Source organism: Triticum aestivum, chromosome 4A (genome assembly GCF_018294505.1).
Source record: "Triticum aestivum cultivar Chinese Spring chromosome 4A, IWGSC CS RefSeq v2.1, whole genome shotgun sequence".
Taxonomy (NCBI): domain Eukaryota; kingdom Viridiplantae; phylum Streptophyta; class Magnoliopsida; order Poales; family Poaceae; genus Triticum; species Triticum aestivum.
Window position 1 is genome coordinate 624173623 of NC_057803.1, and position 14157 is coordinate 624187779.

Consider the following 14157-nt stretch of genomic DNA (forward strand, 5'->3'; position numbering starts at 1 on the left):
CCAACCAATATTTTAATTGGTAGAATCTCTGAACTTAATGATGATTTGGCTACTCGAAATAATGAGCTAGGATACTCTCTTGAGTCTAGGCTCACAAAGTTCTCTCAAAAGAATGCTTATAATGATGAATTGGTTATACATTACGAAGGGCCGAAAGAGGAACCTATACCTCCTAAAATTGATCTTGGGGACTTCTATCCTATTAAATTTAGCCCTTTTGATTAATTTTGCTTGCCTCAAAGAAAACTTGCTGCTGAACGTAGAGAATATGAAATGAGCTTCACCGATCTATCTTATTACTACGGCAATACCTAGATCTATCCTCGCTTTTATGCCTAGCTACCGGCGTTAAACGATAGCGCTTGTTGGGAGGCAACCCAATTTTATTTTTATTCCTTGCTTTTTGCTCCTGCTTAGTAATAAATAAATTATTTAGCCTCTGTTTTGGTTGTGTTTTTTGTGTTTAATTAGTGTTTGTGCCAAGTAGAAGCGTTGGGAAGACTTGGGGAAAGTCTTGTTGAACTTGCTGTAAAAAACAGAAACTTTAGCGCTCACGAGAACTGCTGTCATTTTTATTTGAAGAGTGCTATTTAGTTAATTCTTTTTGCAGATGATTAATAGATAAATTCCTCACGTCCAGCAATTTATTTTAGAATTTTTAGGGTTCAGATCTTCGCTAGCTACAGATTACTACAGACTGTTCTGTTTTTGACAGATTCTGTTTTTCGTGTGTTGTTTGCTTATTTTGATGAATCTATGGCTAGTAAAATAGTTTATAATCCGTAGAGAAGTTGGAATGCAGTAGGTTTAACACCAATATAAATAAATAATGAGATCATTACAGTGCCTTGAAGTGGTCTTTTGTTTTCTTTCGCTAACGGAGCTCACGAGTTTTCTATTTTGAGTTTTGTGTTGTGAAGTTTTCAAGTTTTGGGTGAACTCTTTTGATGGATCATGGAACAAGGAGTGGCAATAACCTAAGCTTGGGGATGCCCATGGCACCCCCAAGATAATCCAAGGACACCAAAAAGTCAAAGCTTGGGGATGCCCCGGAAGGCATCCCCTCTTTCGTCAACTTCCATCGGTAATTTACTTGGAGCTATATTTTTATTCACCAACATGATATGTGTTTTGCTTGGAGCGTCTTGTATTATTTGTGTCATTGTGTCTTAGTATGCCACAATCATCCTTGCTGTACACACATTTTGAGAGAGCCATACATGAATTAAAATTTGATAGAATACTCTATGTGTTTCACTTATATCTTTTGAGCTATGTAGTTTTGCTCTATGTGCTTCACTTATATCTTTTGAGCTAAGTAGTTTTGCTCTATGTGCTTCACTTATATATTTTGAGCTATGTAATTTTTATCTATGTGCTTCACTTATATCTTTTGAGCGTTATAATTTTGCTCTATGTGCTTCACTTAGATCTTTTAGAGTACGGTGGTGGATTTGTTTTAAAGAAACTATTGATCTCTCATGCTTCACTTAAAATATTTTGAGAGTCTCTTAATAGCATGGTAATTTGCTTAATAATAATATGCTTGGTATTCAAGATCTGTGAAACTTTCTTTTGAGTGTGTTGAATACTAAGAAAAGATCGAAGCATGATAATTGTTTTGCGATATGGAGGTGATAATATTAAAGTCATGCTAGTTGAGTAGTTGTGAATTTAAAGAATACTTGTGTTAAAGTTTGTGATTCCCGTAGCATGCACGTATGATGAACCGTTATGTGACGAAGTCGGAGCATGATTTATTTATTGATTCTCTTCCTTATGAGTGGCGGTCGGGGACGAGCGATGGTCTTTTCCTACCAATCTATCCCCCTAGGAGCATGCGCGTAATACTTTGCTTTGATAACTTCTAGATTTTTGCAATAAGTATATGAGTTCTTTATGACTAATGTTGAGTCCATGGATTATACGCACTCTCACCCTTCCACCTTTTCTAGCCTCTCTAATACCGCGCACCTTTCGCCGGTATCATACACCTACCATATACCTTCCTCAAAACAGCCACCATACCTACCTATTATGGCATTGATGACCCACAAGTATAGGGGATCTATCGTAGTCCTTTCGATAAGTAAGAGTGTCGAACCCAACGAGGAGCAGAAGGAAATGATAAGCGGTTTTCAGCAAGGTATTCCCTGCAATTACTGAAATAAGTGGTAATAGATAGTTTTGTAATAAGGTAAATTGTAACGAGCAACAAGTAACAAAAGTAAATAAGGTGCAACAAGGTGTCCCAATCCTTTTTGTAGCAAAGGACAAGCCGGAACAAACTCTTATAATAGGAAAAGCGCTGCCGAGGACACATGGGAATATCGTCAAGCTAGTTTTCATCACGTTCATATGATTCGCGTTCGATACTTTGATAATTTGATATGTGGGTGGACCGGTGCTTGGGTGCTGTTCTTACTTGAACAAGCATCCCACTTATGATTAACCTCTATTGCAAGCATCCGCAACTACAACAAAAGTATTAAGGTAAACCTAATCATAGCATGAAACATATGGATCCAAATCAGCCCCTTACGAAGCAACGCATAAACTAGGGTTTAAGCTTCTGTCACTCTAGAAACCCATCATCTACTTATTACTTCCCAATGCCTTCCTCTAGGCCCAAATAATGGTGAAGTGTTATGTAGTCGACGTTCACATAACACCACTAGAGTCTAGACAACATACATCTTAACAAAATATCAAACGAATACCAAATTCACATGACTACTAATAGCAAGACTTCTCCCTTGTCCTCAGGAACAAACGTAATTACTCACAAAGCATATTCATGTTCATAATCAGAGGGGTAATAATATGCATAAAGGATCTGAACATATGATCTTCCACCAAATAAACCAACTAGCATCAACTACAAGGAGTAATCAACACTACTAGCAACCTACTAGCACCAATCCCAGACTTTGAGACAAGAATTGGATACAAGAGATGAACTAGGGTTTGAGACAAGACTTTAAAAGCAAGTCCACATACTCAACTATCATTTAGTCCTCCATAATTGCTAACACTCACGCGATACTTGTGGTTACAAAGTTTTAATCAGACACAGAGAAAGATAGGGGCTTATAGTTTTGCCCCACAACCTTTTACCTCAAGGGTAATGTCAACAATAATGGTTAATGCTCCCCTACATCCAATTAGATATATATATATATATATATATATATATATATATATATATATATATATATATATATATATATATATATATATATATATCATGTTCTTTCCAACATGCTGAGCTTGCCAAAGGATAAAATGAAAAGGGAAAGGTGAAGATCATCGTGACTCTTGCATAAGGTAGAAGATAATAATAAAGGATAGGCCCTTCGCAGAGGGAAGCAGAGGTTGCCATGTGCTTTTATGGTTGTATATATAAAATCTCAATGCGAAAGAACGTCACTTTATATTGCCCCTTGTGATGTGAACCTTTATTATGCAGTCCGTCGCTTTTATTACTTCCACATCACAAGATCGTATAAAGCTTATTTCTCCCACACCAATCAATCATACATATTTAGAGCAATTTTTATTGCTTTGCACCGATGACAACTTACTTGAAGGATCTTACTCAATCCATAGGTAGATATGGTGGACTCTCGTGGCAAAACTGGTTTAGGGATATTTGGAAGAACAAGTAGTATTTCTACTTGGTGCTAAGAATTTGGCTGGCATGAGGGGGAAAGGCAAGCTCAACAAGTTAGAGGAACCATGACAACATACTTTATCTCAGATATAAGAAAGACATAACTCATTACGTTGTCTTCCTTGTCCAATATCAACTCTTTAGCATGTCATATTTTGATGAGTGCTTACAATCATAAAAGATGTCAATGATAATATATCTATATGTGAAAACCTCTCTTTCCTTATTACTTCCTATTAATTGCAACAATGACCAAAGCTATGTCTGCCAATTCCCAACAACTTTTAATCATCATACTCTTTCTATGTGAAGTCATTACTCTCAATAAGATCAATATGAACTTGTTGTTTCTTTTTATTCTTTTTCTCTTTTCTTTTATTTACCCAAGATCATGGCAAAATAATCAGGCCCTTGACTCAACACTAATCTTTATTATATATAACTCACGGACTCGATTACATAGAGAGATCATAAAACAAGACTCAAAACTATATCATGCCATAAACTTTATTCTACTAGATCAAGATACTACTAATAGGATCGAACAAAGAAAAACGGTAAAGATAGGAGATGTGATTGTGATAAGATACCGGGGCACCTCCCCCAAGCTTGGCAGTTGCCAAGGGGAGTGCCCATACCCATGTGATTATATCTCCTTGGTCGGTGAAGAAGGTGGTGGTGATGGATAATCGCGCATCGAGCGTAAGAGGTCCTCCAAGGCCTTCTTGATCCTTTCATCATTGTTGACCTTCGTGGGTTCTTCCCCCTTCAGATCTATCCTCATTAGCCAAGCATCGTTGTCACCATTGTTGGAGGAGGGGGACGACATGATGCCTGGCCTTGAAAACCCTGACAGAAAACAGCTCAAAACAAGAACAGAGGAGATTTGCGTGATATGGGAGTCCAAGCCTTCGGGAGAATATATAATGAATTTTTACTGACCAAGATACGTAACGTGCAAGAAAACGAAGTCCGGAAGGCACACGAGGTAGGGGGCGCGCCCACCACCCTCGTGGGGCCCTCGTGTCCTTCCCGGACTGCTACTTATTTTTCTATTTTTCTAAATATTCCAAAATGAAGAAATATTGCCTTAAAAATTGTTTTGGAGTCGGTTTACTTACCGTACCACATACCTATTCCTTTTCGGAGTCTGAAACATTCCGGAAAGTGTCCCTTATGTATTCCTCCGGGGTTACGGTTTCAATAATATTGGTTTCAACATAGTCAAAAGAGGGATGTCTATCTAAGTGGGAGTTCATAAGATGAACTTAATTATCCTGAACATAGTCAAAAGACCTTTTGCAAATTATGTCATAAGCTCGCGCTTTAGTTCCACTGTTTAGATATGTTCCTAGAGAAAATATAGTTGAAAGTTGATAGTAGCGATTATGCGATCAGTAGAAAGCTTATGTCCTTAATGCACCGCTCAGTGTGCTGAACCCCAACGTCGTTTGTCGATGTTGCGAACATCGGACATACACGTTTTGATAACTACGTGATAGTTCAATTAAATGGTTTAAGTAGAGGCACCAAAGACGTTTTCGAAACGTCGCGGAACATATGAGATGTTTCGAGGGCTGAAATTGGGATTTCAGGCTCGTGCCCACGTCAAGAGGTATAAGACCTCCGACGATTTTCTTAGCCTGCAAACTAAGGGAGAAAAGCTCAATCGTTGAGCTTGTGCTCAGATTGTCTGAGCATAACAATCACTTGAATCGAGTGGGAGTTGATCCTCCAGATGAGATAGTGATGTTTCCCCAAAGTCATTGCCACCAAGCTGCTAGAGCTTTGTGATTAACTATAACATATCAGGGATAGATATGATGATCCTTGAAATATTCATGATGTTTGACACCGCGAAAGTAGAAATCAAGAAGGAGCATCAATTGTTGATGGTTGGTGAAACCACTAGTTTCAAGAAGGGCAAGGGAACAAAGGGATACTTCATGAAACGGCAATTCAGCTGCTGCTCTAGTGAAGAAACCCAAGGTTGAACCCAAACCCGAGACTAAGTGCTTCTGCAATAAGGGGAACAACCACTGGAGCAGCATTACCCTAGATACTTGGTAGATGAGAAGGCTGGCAAGGTCGATAGAAGTATATTGGATATACATTATGTTAATGTGTACTTTACTAGTACTCCTAGTAGCACCAGCGTATTGGATACCGGTTCGGTTGCTAAGTGTTAGTAACTCGAAATAAAAGCTACGGAATAAACGGAGACTAGCTAAAGGTGAGCTGACGATATATGTTGGAAGTGTTTCCAAGGTTGATATGATCAAGCATCGCACGCTCCCTCTACCACCGAGATTGGTGTTTGCGTTGAGCATAGACATGATTGGATTATGTCTATCGCAATACGGTTATTCATTTAAGGAGAATAATGGTTACTCTATTTTTGAATAATACCTTCAATGGTCTTGCACCTAAAGGAATGGTTTATTGAATCTCGGTTGTAGTGATACACATTTTCATGCCAAAAGATATAAGATAGTAATGATAGTACCACTTACTTGTGGCACTGCCATGTAAGTCATAATGGTATAAAACGCATGAAGAAGCTCCATGTTGATGGATCTTTGGACTCACTCGTTTTTGAAAAGTTTGAGACATGCGAACCATGTCTATTGGTGTATATGCATGAAGAAACTCCATGCAAATGGATCGTTCGGACTCACTTGATTTTGAATCACTTGAGATATGCAAATCATACCACATGGGCAAGATGACTGAAAAGCCTCATTTTCAGTAAGATGGAACAAGATAGCAACTTGTTGGAAGTAACACATTTTGATGTGTGCAGTAGAATGAGTGTTGAGGCATGCAGTGAATATCATTATGTTCTTACTTCACAGATGATTCGAGTAAATGTTGAGTATATTTACTTGATGAAACACAAGTCTGAATTATTGAATGGTTCAAGTAATTTCAGAGTGAAGTAGCAGATCATTGTGACAAGAGGATAAAATGTCTATGATATGATCATAGAGATGAATATCTGAGTTACGAGTTTTGGCACACAATTAAGACATTGTGGAAATTGTTTCGCAATTAATACCGCCTGGAACACCATAATGTGATGGTGTGTCCGAACATCATAGTTGCACCCTATTGGATATGATGCGTACCATGATGTCTCTTATCGAATTACCACTATCGTTCATGGGTTAGGCATTAGAGACAACCGCATTCACTTTAAATAGGGCACCACGTAATTCCGATGAGATGACACCGTATGAATTATGGTTTAGAGAAACCTAAGTTGTCGTTTCTTAAAAGTTTGGGGCTGCGACGCTTATATGAAAAAGTTTCAGGTTGATAAGATCGAACCCAAAGCGGATAAAATGCATCTTCATAGGAAACCCAAAACAGTTGGGTATACCTCCTAATTCAGATCCGAAAGCAATATGGATTGTTTCTAGAATCGGGTCCTTTCTCGAGGAAAAGTTTCTCTCGAAAGAATTGAGTGGGAGGATGGTGGAGACTTGATGAGGTTATTGAACTGTCTCTTCAACTAGTGTGTGACAGGGCACAGGGAGTTGTTCCTGTGGCACCTACACCAATTGAAGTGGAAGCTTATGATATTGATCATGAAACTTCGGATCAAGTCACTCCCAAACCTCGTAGGATGACAAGGATGCGTACTACTTCAGAGTGGTACGTAATCCTGTCTTGAAGGTCATGTTGCTAGACAACAATGAACCTACGAGCTATGGAGAAGCGATGGTGGGCCCGGATTCCGATAAATGGCTTGAGGCCATAAAATCCGAGAGAGGATCCATGTATGAAAACAAAGTGTAGACTTTGGCAGAACGGCTCGATGGTCGTAAGGCTAATGAGTACAGATGGATTTCAAAAGGAAGACGGACAATGATGGTAAATGTCACCATTAAGAAAGCTCGACTTGTCGTTAAGATGTTTTCCGATAAGTTCAAGGAGTTGACTACGATGAGATTTTCTCACTCGTAGCGATGCTAAGAGTCTGTTGGAATTATATTAGCGATTACTGCATTATTTATGAAATCTTGCAGATAGGATGTCAAAACATTGTTTCCTCGACGATTTTAATGAGGAAAGGTTGTATGTAATACAACCGGAAGGTTTTGTCAATCCCGAAAGATGCTAATAAGTATGCAAAGCTCCAGCAATCCTTCTAAGGACTGGAGTGAGCATCTCGGAGTTGGAATGTATGCTTTGATGATGATCAAAAATTTTGGGTTTGTACAAAGTTTATGAGAAACTTGTATTTCCAAAGAAGTGAGTGGGAGCACTATAGAATTTCTGATGAGTATATGTTGTTGACATATTGTTGATCAGAAATGACGTAGAATTTCTGGAAAGCATATAGGGTTATTTTGAAAGTGTTTTTCAATGGAAAGCCTGGATTAAGCTACTTGAACATTGAGCATCAAGATCTATAAGGATAGATCAAAATGCTTAATAATACTTTCAAATGAGCACATACCTTGACATGATCTTGAAGGTGTTCAAGATGGACCAGTCAAAGAAGGAGTTCTTGCCTGAGTTGTAAGGTACGAAGTTAAGACTTAAAGCTCGACCACGGCAGAATAGAGAGAAAGGACGAAGGTCGTCCCCTATGCTTAAGACGTAGGCTCTTCAGTATGCTATGCTGTGTACCGCACCTGAAGTGTGCCTTGCCATGAGTCAGTCAAGGGGTACAAGAGTGATCCAAGAATGGCTCACAGGACAGCGGTCAAAGTTATCCTTAGTAACTAGTGGACTAAGGAATTTTCTCGATTATGGAGGTGGTAAAAGAGTTCGTCGTAAAGGTTACGACGATGCAAGCTTGACACCTATCCGGATAGCTCTGAGTAGAGAGACCGGATACATATAATGGAGCAATAATTTAGAATAGCTCCAAGTAGAACAGTTGTTTGGAATAGCTCCAAATAGAGCGTGGAAGCTGCATCTAGGAGATGACATAGAGATTTGTAAAGCACACACGGATCTGAAAGGTTCAGACCCGTTGACTAAAACCTCTCTCACAAGCAACATGATCAAACATAAAACTCATTGAGTGTTAATCACATAGTGATGTGAACTAGACTACTGACTCTAGTAAACTCTTGGGTATTAGTCACATGGCGATGTGACCTGTGAGTGTTAATCACATGGCGATGTGAACTAGATTATTGACTCTAGTGCAAGTGGGAGACTGTTGGAAATATGCCCTAGAGGCAATAATAAAAGTATTATTATTATATTTCCTTGTTCATGATAATTGTCTTTTATTCATGCTATAACTGTATTATCCGGAAATCGTAATACACGTGTGAATACATAGACCACAATATGTCCCTAGTGAGCCTCTAGTTGACTAGCTCGTTGTGATCAATAGATAGTCATGGTTTCCTGGCTATGGACATTGGATGTCGTTGATAACGGGATCACATCATTAGGAGAATGATGTGATGGACAAGACCCAATCCTAAGACTAGCACAAAAGATCGTGTAGTTCATTTGCTAGAGCTTTGCCAATGTCAAGTATCTCTTCCTTCGACCATGAGAGCGTGTAACTCCTGGATACCGTAGGAGTGCTTTGGGTGTATCAAACGTCACAACGTAACTGGGTGACTATAAAGGTGCACTACAGGTATCTCCGAAAGTATCTATTGTTTTATGCGGATCGAGACTGGGATTTGTCACTCCGTGTAAACAGAGAGGTATCTCTGGGCCCACTCGGTAGGACATCATCATATGCGCAATGTGACCAAGGAGTTGATCACGGGATGATGTGTTACGGAACGAGTAAAGTGACTTGCCGGTAACGAGATTGAACAAGGTATTGGATACCGACGATCGAATCTCGGGCAAGTAACATACGGATAGACAAAGGGAATTGAATACGGGATTGATTAAGTCCTTGACATCGTGGTTCATCCGATGAGATCATCGTGGAACATGTGGGAGCCATCATGGGTATCCAGATCCCGCTGTTGGTTATTGACCGGAGAACGTCTCGGTCATGTCTACATGTCTCCCGAACCCGTAGGGTCTACACACTTAAGGTTCGATGACGCTAGGGTTATAAAGGAAGCTTTGTATGTGGTTACCGAATGTTGTTCGGAGTCCCGGATGAGATCCCGGACGTCACGAGGAGTTCCGGAATGGTCCGGAGGTAAAGATTTATATATGGGAAGTCCTATTTTGGCCACCGGACAATGTTCGGGATTTTTCGGTATTGTACCGGGAAGGTTCTAGAAGGTTCCGGAGTGGGGCCCACCTGCATGGGGGGACCCACATGGACGTGGGTAGTGGGGGAAAGGCCCCACACCCCTGGTCAAGGCGCACCAAGATCCCCCCTTAGAAGGAATAAGATCATATCCCGAAGGGATAAGATCAAGATCCCTAAAAAGGGGGGATAACAATCGGTGGGGAAGGAAATAATGAGATTTCTTTCCTCCCACCTTGGCCAACGCCCCAATGGACTTGGAGGGCAAGAAACCAGCCCCTCCACCCCTATATATATAGTGGGGAGGCGCATGGGAGCTATACACGAAGTTCTGGCACAGCCCTACCTCTCTCCCTACTCCTCCTCTCCCATGGTGCTTGGCGAAGCCCTGCTGGATTGCCACGCTCCTCCACCACCACCACGCCGTTGTGCTGCTGTTGGATGGAGTCTTCCTCAACCTCTCCCTCTCTCCTTGCTGGATCAAGGCGTGGGAGACGTCACCGGGCTGTACGTGTGTTGAACGCGGAGGTGCCGTCCGTTCGGCACTAGGATCATCGGTGATATGAATCACGACGAGTACGACTCCATCAACCCCGTTCACTTGAACGCTTCCGCTTAGCGATCTACAAGGGTATGTAGATGCACTCTCTTTCTACTCGTTGCTGGTCTCTCCATAGATAGATCTTGGTGACACGTAGGAAAATTTTGAATTTCTGCTACGTTCCCCAACAATTATGACGCAACTGCTTCTGGTTGCATTGAGGGGGCTTCTACCAGAAAATGTTCGATTAGCCATTGTGAAGCTATGTGCATTTCTCAATGCAATCTCTCAGAAGGTAATCGATCCAGAAATCATAGCAAGGTTAGAGAATGATTTGGTGCAATGTCTTGTCAGTTTCGAGTTGGTGTTCCCACCATCCTTCTTCAACATCATGACACACGTCCTAGTTCACCTCTGCGAAGAGATTAACATTTTGGGTCCTGTATTTCTACACAATATGTTCCCCTTTGAGAGGTTCATGGGAGTCTTAAAGAAATATGTTCATAACCGTGCTAGGCCAGAAGGAAGCATCTCCAAGGGCCATGAAAATGAGGAGGTCATTGAGTTTTGTATTGACTTTATTCCTGACCTTAAGCCGATTGGTGTTCCTGAATCGTGGCATAAGGGCAGACTGGATCGAAAAGGCACGCTAGGAGGGGAACAAATAATATGTATGGACGGACATTCTCTCACTGAAGCACACTACACAGTTCTACAGAATTCTGCCTTGGTGGCTCCGTATATGGATGAACACAAGAATTTGCTACGCTCCAAACACCCGGAGCGGTCTGATGACTGGATTACACGTGAACAAACCAGGAGTTTCACCAGCTGGTTGCAGACACGTACCATGCATGACACCTCTATTTAAGATGACCTGTACTTGCTGTCCCAGTTACCATCTTTGAATATAATGACTTTTAAAGGGTATGAGATAAATGGTAATACATTTTACACGATCGCCCAAGATAAGAAGAGCACCAACCAAAACAGTGGTGTCCGCTTTGATGCAGAAACCAAGACGGGAAAGGAAACATATTATGTTTATATACAGGACATATGGGAACTTGACTATCGACGTGGTTTGAAGGTCCCTTTGTTTCGGTGCAAATGGGTCAATATGACACGAGGCGGGGTAACGGAAGACCCGCAGTACGGAATGACAACAATGGATCTCAACAATCTTGCGTATGCAGACGAACCATTCGTCCTAGCCAATGATGTGGCACAGGTTTTCTATGTGAAGGGCATGTCTACCAAGCCAAGAAAAAGAAAAGATAAGGAAGCGATTGCATCGTACGATGAGCCAAAGCGGCACATAGTTCTTTCTGGGAAGAGAAACATCATGGGAGTGGATGACAAGACAGACATGTCAGAAGATTATGAAAAGTTTGATGAAATTGCTCCATTCACAGTGAATATTGACCCGAGCATCCCGTTAGATGATGAAGATTTTCCATGATTACGGCGCAAAGGGACACACGCGAAGAAAAAGTTTCACACCCAAAGATCTGGGATGTGATCAGCTTCACTATCATCACTTTCTTCTGTGTTTCACACCCAGGAGGGAATCTCTGTAATAGTTAGGGTAGTTATGTGTTTTGGCATTTGAAACGCGAAGAAATTTTATGTGCAAACAAATTCTTTCATGCCTTTACTGATTTTTAAAGTTAATTTATTCACAAACTAGTGATTCACACTAATTTCAAATAATTCAAAATTTAAACTATTCAAATTTGAAAACTACGGGCACTAACAGAAAGTTTGTAATTTTTTGTACCTAAAGCAAAAATATTCACAAAGAAACTCTAAATACACAAAAAAACAACTCAAAAATAAATAAAGCAAAAATAAAATAAAAAGTCCGCCTACTGGGCCAAAGCGGCCTGCATACAACTAGAAATCCAACCTGTTGTTGGGCCAGGATGCAGGCCCGCAAAGGCCCAGTAGGCCCACAGGGCAGCACAGAACATGTAGGCCCAGTAGGCCTGCTTTGGAGAGGAGCTCGAGAGAGCTACCGCACGGGGGGTTATAAACCAGTGCGGACGCCCCTCGGCTAGCGAGGTGGGACTAAACTTGTCGCACCGCACCTTGCCAGCGCACCCCCTTTAGTACCGGGTGGTGGCACCAACCGGTACTAAAGGGGGGTCCTTTAGTATCGGTTGGAGCCACCACCCGGTACTAAAGGGGGTGCGGTTCCCGCCGCTTGGCCTGGCCAAAACAGGCCTTTAGTACCGGTTGGTGGCTCCAACCGGTACTAAAGGTCCATCCTATATAACTAAACACTTCAAAAATTTCAGTTTCTCATCTGCTTCTTCTCCTCTGCCCCGTCGCCCGCCGCCCCCGTCTCCATATCCCTCGTCGCCGCCCCGTCCCCGTCGTTGCCGCCCCGTCGTCCCCGTCGTCACCGCCACGCCGTCCCGGCCCGTCCCGCGACGTCCCCGTCCCCGTCGTCGCCGCCCCGGCCCATACGTCCCCGTCCCCGTCGTCGCCGCCCCGTCCCTGTCCCCGTCGTCGCCATCCCCGTCGTCGCCACGCTAGTTGCCGTCCCCGTCGCCGCCCCCCGTCGCCTCTCGCCTCCCGGTGAGCACACACACACACACATACACACATACATTTTTTTAGTTTTTTAGTTATAGAAGTAGTTATAAAAATGTTAGAAATTTTTCTTTTTTTAGTTATAGAAATAGTTAGTCATATAGCATTGTTAGAAATGTTATAGAAATGTTAGAATTGTTAGAAATTTTTCTGTTTTTTAGTAATAGAAATAGTTATAAAAAAGTTAGAATTGTTAGAAATTTTTCTGTTTTTTGTTATAGAAATAGTTATAAAAAAGTTAGAAATTTTTCTTTTTTTTAGTTATAGAAATATTAGAAATGTTATACAAATGTTAGTTATATATATAAATGTTATAATTTTTTCTGTTTTTTAGTTATAGAAATATTAGAAATGTTATAGAAATGTTAGTTATATAGCATTGTTAGAAATATTATAGGAATGTTAGTTATATAGAAATGTTACAAATTTTAGTTATCAAAATCCAATCATTAAAAAAATGTTACTTTTTGCGGGCATATAGCTAGTATTTGTTCTCGATGATGCCCGGCCCGCATCCTCGCCGTCGACCCGTCCGCGACGACGTCCGGCTGACCCATGTCCGACTGGGCTCCGCCGGGCTGGCACTGGGAGGTGCTGCCTGGAGGTGCGCGCCGCTTGATGAGGAACCCGGCCCCGGGTCCCGTCGTCGACCCTGATCTCGTTTGGTGGCGTTCGCGTGGGCCAGTTTCGGTGCGGAGGGAGCCGGCCCCGCCGGAGGTGGTACGTCGCCGTGTCAGGGAGGAGGACGAGCACGTCCATCGCTACATGGTTGCGTTAGAGGGGGGCAGGTTCTCCAATACCTGGCAGTTTCTTCAGGGATCTCACTTCAGCTATGATCCTGTGAGGGTTCCTTCTCTTTGGGTGTCCACCGCCCGCGCCGCATGAACCGCGAGTGTCCTAGATTCTTCTGTAGTATTCGATCTTTATTAGCTACCTAGCCAGTGATATATTCGATATATAATATTCGAGACGATGTATTCGAGATTATATATTATTCGAGACGATGTATTCAAGATTATATCTATTATACGAGACAATGTATTCGAGATTATATCTATTATTCGAGACGATGTATTCCAGATTATATCTATTATTCGAGACGACGTATTCGAGATTATATTCGATGATGCTTATTATGTACTATGATTGATT